This window comes from Schistocerca cancellata, unplaced genomic scaffold (genome assembly GCF_023864275.1).
Source record: "Schistocerca cancellata isolate TAMUIC-IGC-003103 unplaced genomic scaffold, iqSchCanc2.1 HiC_scaffold_1096, whole genome shotgun sequence".
Taxonomy (NCBI): domain Eukaryota; kingdom Metazoa; phylum Arthropoda; class Insecta; order Orthoptera; family Acrididae; genus Schistocerca; species Schistocerca cancellata.
This window is the reverse complement of record NW_026047095.1, coordinates 375,512-388,362: the sequence shown is the minus strand read 5'-3', so window position 1 is coordinate 388,362 and position 12,851 is coordinate 375,512. Positions and strand designations below refer to the sequence as shown.

The 12,851-nt window shown below is 44.4% G+C and overlaps 1 protein-coding gene across 2 annotated transcripts in view; it reads left to right on the top strand.

Moving 5' to 3' along the window:
• Positions 1-7,516, top strand: part of LOC126154581 (uncharacterized) — a 129,747-nt gene extending 122,231 nt beyond the window's left edge. The window contains exons 5-6 of one of the 2 annotated variants that reach the window (XM_049916157.1): positions 6,993-7,020; positions 7,207-7,516. The gene's annotated coding sequence lies outside the window, so the exon portion shown is untranslated. The other variant, XM_049916156.1, reaches the window with a different exon arrangement.
• The last annotated feature ends 5,335 nt before the right edge of the window (positions 7,517-12,851 follow it).

Sequence of the window (12,851 nt, the reverse complement as noted above, 5' to 3'; positions counted from 1 at the left end):
TGTCTTCGGATTTAATCTACAGTTCATAACCAAGAAACTGTGGTCACAGTCTACAGCTGTCCCAGGAAATGTCTTACTATTTAAAATCTGGTTCCGCAGTCTTTGTTGTACTGCTACATAATCAATCTGAAACCTTAATGGGCCTCCAGGTCTCTTCCACGTTTACAACTTTAAACGATGATTAATGTTGTGACTTGGCAAGATAGCCAAGCCACTATGATTGGTAGCCGAAAGGCACGCGTTAAGCTCACGCTGGCTGGCTTGAGGTCTGGAACAGGTAAAGTAATTATACTAGCAAAAAAAGGTCTTAGCTGTTGGAATACTTAACTTTAATCCGTAATTGGTGAACATCGGTCTGACGGTACATGCATCACAAGATAAATAGCAAATGATAATGGCGCCTTGCTAGGTCGTAGCAAATGACGTAGCTGAAAGCTATGCTAACTATCGTCTCGTCAAATGAGAGCGTAAATTTGTCAGTGAACCATCTCTAGCAAAGTCGGCTGTACAACTGGGGCGAGTGCTAGGAAGTCTCTCTAGACCTGCCGTGTGGCGGCGCTCGGTCTGCAATCACTGATAGTGGCGACACGCGGGTCCGACGTATACTAGCGGACCGCGGTCGATTTAAAGGCTACCACCTAGCAAGTGTGGTGTCTGGCGGTGACACCACAATTAAATTATGCTCTGTGCAAAGTATTCCAGGTACATACCTCTTTCAATCCTTGTTCATAGTCCATATTCATCTACAATTTTTGCTTCTCTTTCTTTTTCTACTATCGAGTTCCAGAACCCCATTAAATTAAATTTTCGTCTCATTTGACTATGTCAATAATTTCTTTTATCTCCTCATACATTTCTTCTATCTCTTCATTATCTGCAGATCTTGTTGACATATAAACTTGTACTATTGCGGTGGGTGCTAGCATTGTGTCTATCTTGGATATGATACTACTTTTACTATGCTGATCATAGTAGCTCTCGACATTCCTATTTTCTTATTCATTATTAAACCTGATTCTGAATTGTCCCTAACTGTTTGATTTTTTATTTATAACCCTGTATTCACCTGATGTCTGTTCCTCCTGCCACAGAACTTCGATAACTCCCACTGTATCTAACTTTAACCTATTTCCCTTTTTAAATTTTCTAACCAACCAGCACAGTTAAGGGACCTCTCGTCCCGTGCTCCTATCCGTAGAAAGCCAGTTTTGTTTCTCCTTATGATGACATCCTTCTGAGTAGTTCCAGCTCGTAGATATGAATGAGGGACTATGTTATGTGGGGAACACTTTACACCAGAGGATTCATCATCATTTACCCATACAGTAGAGCTGCGTGCCCTTGGGAAAAATTACGGCTTTCAGCCGTTCGCAGTACCAGCACAGCAAAGCTATTTAGTTACAAAGCCAGATCAATTCATCCAGACAGTTGCTTCTGCAACTATTGAAAAGGCTGCTACTCCTCTTCAGGAACCACATGCTTGTCTCATCTTCTGGCAGATACCCCTCCATTGTGGTTGCACTTGCGGTACGACGATCTATATGTTCCAAGTACGCAAGTCACCCTAGCAGTGGCAACGTTCATGTTTCATGGAGGGAGACATAAACCTCGAAAAATGGCCAGTTTTTGTTCATGTGTATTTATTACAAGCTAGAGTTATGTTGAATGGATCTAAAATATTGAGCCGTGTAACTTGAAATATTCTGGACGCCTCTGGCAACTTTTCAAGAGAGATCTTTTCATAGCTGAGATCCATCCACTGTGGACATGGTACGCAATTACGAAGAAAGTGATCCTCATCAAGTTTCCTCACACGCTAGCAAAACTTTTCGGCTACTCTCGTCAGTCATGCTTCAGCTCCGATGACCAGACAAAACATGGTCAAGCGCAACCATTCGATCCACATTTCATAGATATGCAAAACAATCTTTCGTGTGGTGTGAAATGTGGCTGCACCTAAATTCCTGGAAATCCACGTCACCTTTCTGTTGCTTCTGCCAATCACTCACACTCTTCCCAAGCAACTGGAATACTACAGCCGTGCAGCTGAAAGTTTTCTCCGAGGTTCGTAAACAACTGTATAATCGAGTTCGCGCAGCTTAAGGACCCACCTGGTTAATCAGCTAGTGGGATCCTTCAAGCCGACAGCTACTTTAAGGAAGCGTTATCCGTCACTACTTTGGTTCTCTGCCTCTATAGGTAACATCTAAAGTGCGTGGTCGTGTAGATCACCACTAACATTTCCCTGTCTGTAGAAGAGTAATTGTATTCCGCTATGTTTAACTGTTGAGAAGTGTACGACACAGCAAGCTCTGTTCCATCAATAACTGATTCAGAAGTCAAGACACAGCATTAGTACTAGTGTCACAAGGGAGGATACATTCCTTGTCAAACTCTGGAAACACCGATACTGTGTCTTTAACTACGCTTTCTTTAATCCCTGAAAGGCACACGCATACTCCGTCAGCGACTTGCATTTAATCTCTTTCCTTAACAAATGGTTCAACAGTGAGCAACTTGTGTGAAGTCTTTAATACATTTTCGGTAATAATTACAAAAGCCGAGAAAAGATTGTGACTGTTTTGTTGTTTCTGGAGTGGCAAATTCAGAAACTGGCGATCGTAAACAGGCATTGGTTCATTCACGGTCCTCACTGATAATATGGCCCAAGTACCTTACTTAAGTCTGTACAAAACTGCATTGGCGAATACTTGTCGTAATACGTGCTGCTCTTTGCATGTCGAATAATTCCTTTAACTATTTACTTGTTCGTTCATATCTTCCGAAAAAAACTATAATATCATCGAGGCAACGTGCACTTCGTAGGTTTCGGGCCACGCACAACTCCACCAAGCGACCTAGTAGGTGGCAGCCAGTGCGTTTTAAAATGCCCCATACGAACATAAATGCTCTTTTAGTTCTATCTCCGGTACTACCTCCAGATGGTCGTACCCACTACTCAAATCCATTGTGACGAGGTACTTCCATCTGCCTAAGCCCTGAAACATCTCTGTAACAGCGCTGTTGGACAGGTATCAGTGGTACTTCGCACGTTCAAATAATCGTAGTCGCAACAGGAGTGGTATTTCTTCGTGCAGTCCGTCCTCTGTTTTGGGACGAGGGTCACAGGTGCCCCCAATGAACTGTCACTGACTTTCGTTACATCTTCTGCCAGTTGTTGTCTATACATTCCTCCATGTCTGGTTGTAAGTGCTTCGATATATGGTATGGTCTTATAAACAAGAGCATTACTGTCTGTCGGTATGGGATGCTGTATGATTGGAGTCACAGGTAATGGGCCCTGTGCGTTAAACAATTCCTTAAACTGTGATGTAACACTTCGGTAACTTGCCAGTCGCTGCCTTGCAGATGACTCATTTCCCTTTGTGATACAGAATTACTGACAGTGTGCCTGTAGTTGTGGTAGGTTTACGAACCGTCTATATACTCTTCTTCCAAAATATCCAATGTGGTGATCATTCAGCCCTTTGGTAGACTCAGGCTAATCGAAAATGGATATTCCCCATTTAGGCTACTTATGTATACTAGCTTCTGCGTACAAATCAGTTCACAGTATCCAAATGGTCGTTATTCTCCTGTGGTTCAGCTGTGTAAGTCTGTACCCATGGATAAGCAAACAAATTTTTCTGTAGGTTATTATTCGTTTTTCCGCTAAAACCTGCTGTAATTAAATTAAAGAGAATTTTACAGCAGACGGCTTTCGTTTGTGTTCGTAAGACATCTTCCGTAGTTATTCTGCAAATTACATACACATGAATGTATATTATTGGTTGTTTTAGATTAAGAACAGCGTTTGGTTGAAGTGCAAATTATTTACGTTGTTTTTGTCCCTTTTTTTTACTTTTTCGTCAAACCACTGCTTCTTCCCTTCTTATTACCAGTGGTTGACGTTGACTTCCTTCAAGATCAACTGCATGCTGAGAAACATAGGTCTTGAGAGTGAGAGTGAGAGTGAGAAAAATCATACCGGAGAATCATAGAATATCCTAGCCCCACTTGTGGCAACACCTCCATTTGTTCAGAAATAGTCTTAGTCTCAACGCCAATCTTGATGTGTGTTGTCTCCCATGAATCTATGTCATTGGTACTTGCTGCAAGCAATCTATAACGAGGACCTCCTAGTGTCTTTCTCTTCATGGATCTAGAGCGACGACTAATAAATGCGCCCCAGTATCCATTTTTAATGCTCTGTTCCCTGCCACCAACAAAGGCCGACAAGCAGCAGCCCATCGCCGCATCTATCTGTGCAGTATCACATTTAATTGGGAACGCTTCAGACAGCTGATACGCTGCCGTTCATGTTTAACGAGCGCTTCTCGCGTGATCGATTGCTTCATTTCTTAACGCCGTAGTTCCGTGCTTTGTGGTCCACTTGCTTATATTCATAGCAATGTGGCAGAAGACACTGTTTTTGGAGATACCCATCCCGCCCAAACCTGTGACACTTTAGAAAAACGTCACGGCCATCACGGCCCTTGGTCGCTACATCTGCCTCCTCTGAGTGCGTCGCTACTCTCACAACCGCAGCCAGATCTGAACGATTCTCCAGTCTATCCTACCTGACATTTCAGCAGGCATTCCGAGCAAAAATAAATCGATTTTACATTAATATAAACGTCTCTGCGATCTACAATGGCATAAAAATTATACTATGAAATAGAAAGACCAGCTATATGGTAATAATTCTCACTCATCAACCTTCATTCTTAAGTGCAGGATGCAAGATTAGCAAATCAGATTGCAGCGATGCCGATGTGACAAACAGTTGCGACGATGTCGATTGTTGTGAAGACCACGTCTGATTGCCAATTTTAGTGGTGGCGGGTGTCGAGAGGCCACAGCTGTACTCAAGTTATTTCGTGTCAGGTGTCACGAAGCCTCTTCTTAACATCAGCTGTAACTGTCATCCGTAACGTCAGGTTAGTGAGTGTCAAGGGTGGATATGCGTGGCGGCGACGTTACAAGTGTTAGAGGCCGAGCTCCATCGGTTGATGAGTGTTTCAGTCTATGACCGAAGGTGTGAGTGATAAAGTAACACCTGAAACAATATTTTATTAATGTGGTCGCTACAATGTATATTGTCTTGTGGAGCATCAGGATACGAAGTAGGCTGCTCGCTCAGGTGTCAGTGAGGAGTGCTACACACAGCAGTCTGTCAGCTTGCATAGCTTGTGCCAGGTCAGGTGCACTGGCTGACGGGGTGGCAGCACGGGGTGCGGTAGTGGACAGCAGTGGGTGGCAGGTGGACGCGCGACTCTGGGGATGCGGCGGGCCTCAGCGCTCCCGAGAGTGGCCGTGTACTTAGACCACGGCGTCTTCTTCATGGCAGCTGTCATGAAGGCAGAGGACCAGGGCTGCCTCAGCATACACAGTGTACAGTCAGTAATCCAGTGCATGGAGGTGGTACTCAGGCGCCCAGCAGGCAAGTGGGAGATGGCAGCTTGCAATCAGTCGGTTTGAACCAGACCTAGTATGACGGCATCTTCTACCAGGCGGTGACTCGTCGGTGGCGTCAGCGTAGACGTATGAAGTCCACCCAGAGCCAGCAGGCGGATGAAGTACTCAATCAAGCATCAAGCAGCACATCACCATTCACCAACACAGTTAACATGTAACCAGTGAGACCGTCATTCCACCGGTATTGGTGATGTGCACGGAATGACAGTACACTAAGGACGAGATGTCCGAGACGTGGTATTTAAAGCCACACATCGTGTCAGTGCAGCAGGTTGAGATGAGATTTGCCCTCGTTTCGAGAATTAAAATGTGTTTCAGCTCCTAGCATGCAGAATAACATTCTCTATTAAGTGCGACACTGGTACAGAGGATGATGGCATCGTCCCACTGGTGCGTGTAGACTCCCAGACAGTAGCTGCTACATCAGTACAGCAAATAATAGGGAGCTCAGCTTTTGGAAGTGTGGGCTTTTAGGGGTGTGGCTGGGGGCTGTTTCACTGAAGTGACTCTGTCTGGTATGGCCTTGCAGATGGAAGACAGATATCATACGTCTGGCAGCCAGGAGGTATCTTTGGTGGGCAGCCACTCCAGCATTTGGTTAGCCATGTGGTATCAACAAGTTTTGAACCTGGGACTCATTGTAGTCGTCCTTAAGTTAGACCCCTCTTAGTGGCATTGGCTGGAGCCCTACAACCATTACGCCTAGCAGTGGCTTGTGAACTGCCAGTTGCGGTTGATGCAGCTACATACTGAAGCTGCGCAGCCCACATGTAACTTTGAGGTGGTGCTGACTAAGTGCTGATGTCAGCAATTCTCGAAGACAGTGTACTATTTGGGTTTGACTGGCGAGTATTTGTACTTGCTCTGCCCAGCTCTTGGTGACAGGCTCCCACCTTCAGTCACTAAGTTACAAAGAAAGTGCAGTGAAGGACCATTGATACAAAAAAAATTAACTGACTACTGTGGTGAACTGACGTGGCAGTAATACTCCAGACCTGTCAGTAGTATCTCATAGGTAGCTGGCTCGCCTGCATGTTCACGGGTTGTTATGCCTGGACAAAGGTGTGTAGTGGCAACCACAGTGATCACTCGACGTCTGAGGCTTTTCTCGCCTCTGGTATACCCCCCAGAACAGGTAACAACACCAAACACGAACAAAACTAATGAACTCTATTGACCACTCTACCAGTCACAGAAAATTGCAACTCTAAATGATTTACGTAGCTACTGTTTTTGTGTACTCTACACAGTTACAGGGACATCATATCATGTCTTCTGGATCCTCGATTTTTGTTGGCAGTGTATATTATTTTCACGTACATTTACCTTTTATGTTTTTATATTCATATTTCCTTAATACTGACATCGTATTATCTCTTCTGGATTCTCCATTTTTTTGTCGGCAGTGCATATTATTCTCATGTACATTTACCATTTATGTTTGCATATTCATATTTACTTGTTACACAATTTGTTGACTTTATATATGTATACTACGTTCTTTATTTTTTCAGGAATGGGATTGAAGCCGTTGTTTTAAAAGTACGTATTATCAATGTAATCTTTTTTTTTAAATTGTACAAAGTGTTTGTCCTAAATTATACAACACAATCTAAGGAGTGTCTGATATTATATGAGGTGTAGTACCAAAATAAAATACCAATGTGTATGGCATGTAACAATTAATGTTAATATTTTTTGTGTCTTGCTATTGAAATATAATTGCAGAATCTTCACGTCTGTATTTTCTGCCTCGTGCTGAGGTCTTCTTCCAGTCCTTGCTCATACCATGCATACAGTGTGAAGAAGAAATCCTCAGCAAAAATTCCACAACTTAGGATCCGAAGATTATACAACGATAGTGAGACAACAATACACAAGAACTTCTAACAGCATCTACAATTTCCAAGAATACTTGTGTACATATATAGTTGTTCTTAAAAATGGACAAATTTACCGTAGACTATGAAAGGATGGAAGATTTTAGCAATTACTAATTGAAACCATTAATCTTCACACTGCTGTTATGTTTAATAAACTTCCAGGTCTCATTACATGTGAGTGTTGCTCATAAAGTTAAAATGATCACCACTACAAGAATATAAAAGACATATGTCTCCCAACTGTTGATGAGTTGACTGATCCCCTGATTGAGTAACTTCACTGTTTTGTTTCCAGAAGATTATAATACCTCACCAACAACCACATTTTGCCACATTAATGCCTGCTATTGACATTACTCTGCATATGAATAAAGAAAAAGAAATCGAGGGGAATTTTTAACACTAGGTTTTTTTTGTGACTGTTATAAATATCAATTGGAACTACAAGTTTATGTACAGGGAGATTATAATTAAGTTAAACTTTCAAAACGTTGTAAACATAACATCATTGGTAAGAATGACGTCAAATTGCAACGGAATATTATAGAAGAAGGGGGAAAGTGGGACAATTGATCAGTAGATGACGCTGTGTGTGTCAGAATACGTAAATGAAAACACCTGCCACGCGCAAAACCAACTGAAGTTGGTATAAACACGCCGGATGCACGGCCTTTCCCTGTTTTGCGTCTATGACGTTCTCCATGACTCTCTCAACGCAGGATCGCGCTCTGCGTGTAAAGGTGTATTACGAGAATGCTGACTGTGCACACGTCGCTCTGCAGAAGTTCTGGACACTGAAGGGCTTAATGAAAGGCGTTGGTCCGATGACTGCCGTGGGTCTGGAGAAAATGATTCGGAAATTCGTAAACGCTGATTTTTTGGTGTTCAACCTCGTAGAGGGAGGAAACGAATTGTTTCAACGTCAGTGGAAGCAGTGGCCACAGTAATGCAGGAGGAGACGAGTGGTGATGTGCAAACGCATAGTGCACGGAGAATAGCCCGAACATTGGACATACCCGTGAGCACGGTACGTAACATCCTACGAAACAACCATTCTTGTTATCCATTCAAAACTACGTATGTGCACGAGTTGCTTGCAGTTGACCCGCCTTTGGTTTAGAATTTCTTGCTCCCAGGAAGTGGACAATGATTGGCGGTGGTAGATTTCGTGGACTGACGAAAGCTACTTCCATCTGAGAGGATATGTCAACACACAGAACTGTCGAATATGGGCAATGGAGAATCCACACTCAAATCAACCAATACCAGATCATCCTGAAGACGTCTCTGTGTGGGGCGGGTTTACGGCATCATTTATCTTAAGGCCATATTTTTTTCGAGTAGACAGGTGCTTCGAGTCCTGTTACCTGTACCGTCACTGGTAAGCGCTATGAATGTCTTCAGCGCTATCACGTCGTTCCAGCTCTCTAACAGCTTCGATGAGTGGGTGGGATCACTTTCATGCAAGATGGCGTACCTCCAAACATTGAAAATCCATTTAAGTACCGTTTCGGGAATGCTAGAATTATCAGCCGCCATTTCCCTACAGCCTGGCTATCCCGATCACCTGATCTTAATCCATGAGACTTGTTGCTGTGGACTATCTGAAAGATGCTTTTTCAGTGTTCTGATTGCAAATTTAGCTGCATTGAATGCACACATTGCGCAACACATTCTGAAAGTGAACCCGGAAGCACTTCGATTTGCAGTGGAGGATGCAGTTTCTCGATTGCAACTTGTTGCAGAAAACGGTGGACAGATTATTAAACATGTTTCGCGGCCAATCAATAAATCGATTCGATTTTGACTCATGCATTTTATGCGGTTTTTGACCTCAGGACATTTAAAAACAAATGTGATTGGTGCTTTTTAGGCTGTTTTTGGCTTCAGGGCCATTAAAAGCTGATGTGATTGATGCTTTTTATGCAGTTTTTGGCCTCAAGACAATGAAAAAACGACGAGAGTAATGCTTTGTATGCGGCATTTGACCTCAGGACAAAAAACCAATTTTTCCCATCCGATGTGATATGATCTTGCTGTGATGGATTGGCTTACGCCACTAACAGTATCACACATATAGACCCATCCACACTGAGTAGAACAGTTTTTTTAATGCCAAACGTGCACATTAGACATTGTTATATAATTCATTTGTCATTTGTAGCCGACCACTATTAAATTATGATGCTTACAACTTATAGCAACCCAACCATAAAACCCATACTGAACACCCTTTCGCTGCACAAAAAAATAAGGAAAAGTCATTCAACCACGACAGTGATGACAGCTAGTAACAACAAAATTTACACTCTTGAAAGTTTGATTAACAAGAATGTTATGTAAATACAAATGCTTATTATAAAGAAAGGACTCATATGATACGATACGAAACAGAATCTTTAAAGAAAGAATTTTAAAAATTTCATTTATGAAGGTTAAAGCCCAGACCATAAGTTGATCAAAGATAACTTTTATCCTAGAACAGAGTTGTAGCCGCATCGAGCTGTAAGTTCGCTATGACTACAATGTAACTCAGCAATGGATATGTTAACTTCTCTTTTCTCTTGTACTCTTGCAGTAGTAGTACGCACGTTAAGCGCTACTATATTGTTTTAAAACCGACCTTAAGTTTAAAATTTTTACAGTTGGAAGTATTAGTAAGAAGATGGACTGAAGTAAATCATCTTTACCGTTTAGACAGATAACAGGATAGTTGATATATGTGACAGATTGATCTGTGATGGGACTTAGGCTTTGTGATACTTAATAGTCACGAACATCAAAGGACACAGAAAGAGACTGATCGCCGACAATTGGTTGGTTCGTTTGTGGGATTAAAGGGACCAGACTGCGACGGTCATCAGTCCCTTTGTCCAAAACTTAAAAACACCCACACAGCAGAAAAACAAACAATGGAAAAGACGAGAGACGACACAGGACAAGAAATACTTAGACAGAGACCAGACAAAAGGAATTAAAATGACACAGAGTGTGACAGTGGTTGGCCGACCGTAGAGACAAAAAAAGAAAAGACAACCACTAAGAAACACACTAAAAAATCAGACTAAAATCGTAGGCCATAGGCCAGAATCAACACAAAAAGACAAGCACTTAGATTAAGTGATAAAAGCCCCCTGCCTGAATAAAACGCAAAACTAAGCCAGCCATGTCAGTGTCATTTGTTAAAAGGGCAGGGGGCGTGTAAGGCAGCGCGAACGTCTGCCTGAGCACAGCTGAAAGGACGCACTCCAACAAAATGTGGACCAGAGTCAAAATGGATCCGCAGCGACATAGAGGTGGGTCCTCACGGCACAATAAGTGGCCGTGCGTCATCCGTGTGTGCCGAATGCACAAACAGACTCCTTGCGAGAGACCCGCATGGATGACCGCCACACAGTCGTCGTCTCCTTGATACAACGGAGTTTGTTTGGCGTGGTCATGTTGCGCTATTCAGTGTCCCAAAGTTGGAAAACTTTGCGGCGTAAGATCGCTCGCAAATCAGTCTCCGGGAGACCAATTTCCAGAGATGGTTTACTGGTGGCCTGTTTGGCCACGCTGACAACATGTTCATTTTCAGGTATCCCAACATGATCTGGGGTCCACACATAGACCACAGAACGGTCGCAACGGGCAAGAGTGTGGAGAGACTCCTGGACAGCCATCACCAGACAAGAGCGAGGGAAGCACTGGTCGATAGCTCGTAAACTGCTCAGGGAGTCACTACATGTAACGAAGGACTCACCTGAGCAGAAGTGGATATACTCTAGGGCACGAAAGATGGCGACCAGTTCAGTAGTGTAAACACTGCAGCCAGCCGGCAATGAATGTTATTCGTAGCGGTCCCCTAGAATCAGGGTATAACCGACATGACTAGCAACCATCGAACCGTCAGTGTAAACAACGGCAGAGCCCTCATACGTGGCAAGGATGGAAAGAAAGCGGCGGCAGAAGGCCTCTGGAGGGACTAAGTCCTTTGGGCCCTGTGCCAATTCGAGCCGAAGGCAAGGGCGAGGCACACACCACGGGGGTGTACACAGAGGGGCCCAGAAAGGAGGTGGAAGAGGGAAAACTCCAAGCCCAGAGGGAAGCTTTCTGACACGGACCGTGATTATATACCCCGACTGGGCCCGACGTTCTGGGAGATGGACGACCGTCTGTGGGTAAAGAAAATGATAATTAGGATGCCCAGGCAAGCTACAAACATGTGTAGCATAAGCGGCCAGTAAACGTTGGCGCTGTAACCACAGTGAAGTGACACCTGCTTCCACAAGTATGTTGTCCACAGGACTCGTCTGGAAAGCACCAGTGGCAAGTCGGATCCCACTGTGAAGTATTGGGTCCAGCACCTGCAACGCAGTTGGGGATGCTGAACCATAAGCCAGGTTCCCATAATTCAGATGGGACTGGATTAACACCTGGTAGAGCCGTAAGAGGGTAGAGCAGTCGGCGCCCCATCTGGTGTGGCTCAATCATCGCAGAGCATTAAGATGCCGTCGACACATCTTTTTAAGCTGACGAATATGTGGGAGCCAAGTCAACATGGCATCAAAATCCACACCCAAAAAACGATGTGTCTCCACCACAGCAAGAAGTTCGCCGGCAAGATAAAGCTGCGGCTCATGGTGAACTGTTCGTCGTCGGAAGAAATGCATAAGGCAGGTCTTGGCAGCCAAAAATGGAAACCATGCGCTACAGCCCAAGACTGCGCCTTGCTGATAACGCCCTGCAGCTGACGTTCAGCAGCTGCAATGCTAATGGAGCTCTATAAGAGGCAGAAGTCGTCAGCATACAAGGAAGCTGAGACTAACGTTCCCACCGCCGCAGCGACCCCGTTAATGGCAATGAAAACAGGCAGACACTTAGGACAGCCCCTGTCGTACCCTGTTCTCCTGAACTCAGGAGGAACTATGGGATGTCGCGACTTGCACGCGGAAGGTTCAATGCGACAGAAAATTTCATAGGAAAATTGGCAGTGGCCCCCGAAGACCCCAACCATGAAGCGTAGAGAGGATGTGATGTCGCCAAGTCGTATCATACGCCTTCTGCATGTCGAAAAAGACAGCGACGAAGTGCTGACGGTGGGCAAAGACCATACGGATGGCTGACTCCATGCTCACCAGACTGTTGGCGGGAGAGCGGCCTTTACAGAACTCACCCTGAGACAGAGCCAGAAGGCCCCAAGACTCGAGTACCCAGCTCAACATCCGGCTCACCATGTGTTCGAACAACTTGCAAAGAACGTTGGCGAGTCTAATGGGGCAGTAGCTGTCCGCCTCCAATGGGCTCTTGGCAGTCTTCGAAACGGGGATAACAATGCTTTCCCGCCAATGAGACAGAAACTCACCCTCGACCCAGATATGATTGTAAAAGTCGAGGAGGCGACGCTGACAGTCCGCAGAGAGGTATTTCAGCATCTGACAGTGGATGCGATCTGGCCCGGAAGCTGTATCAGGGCAAGCAACTAGGGCACTCTGGAATTCCTACTCAGCG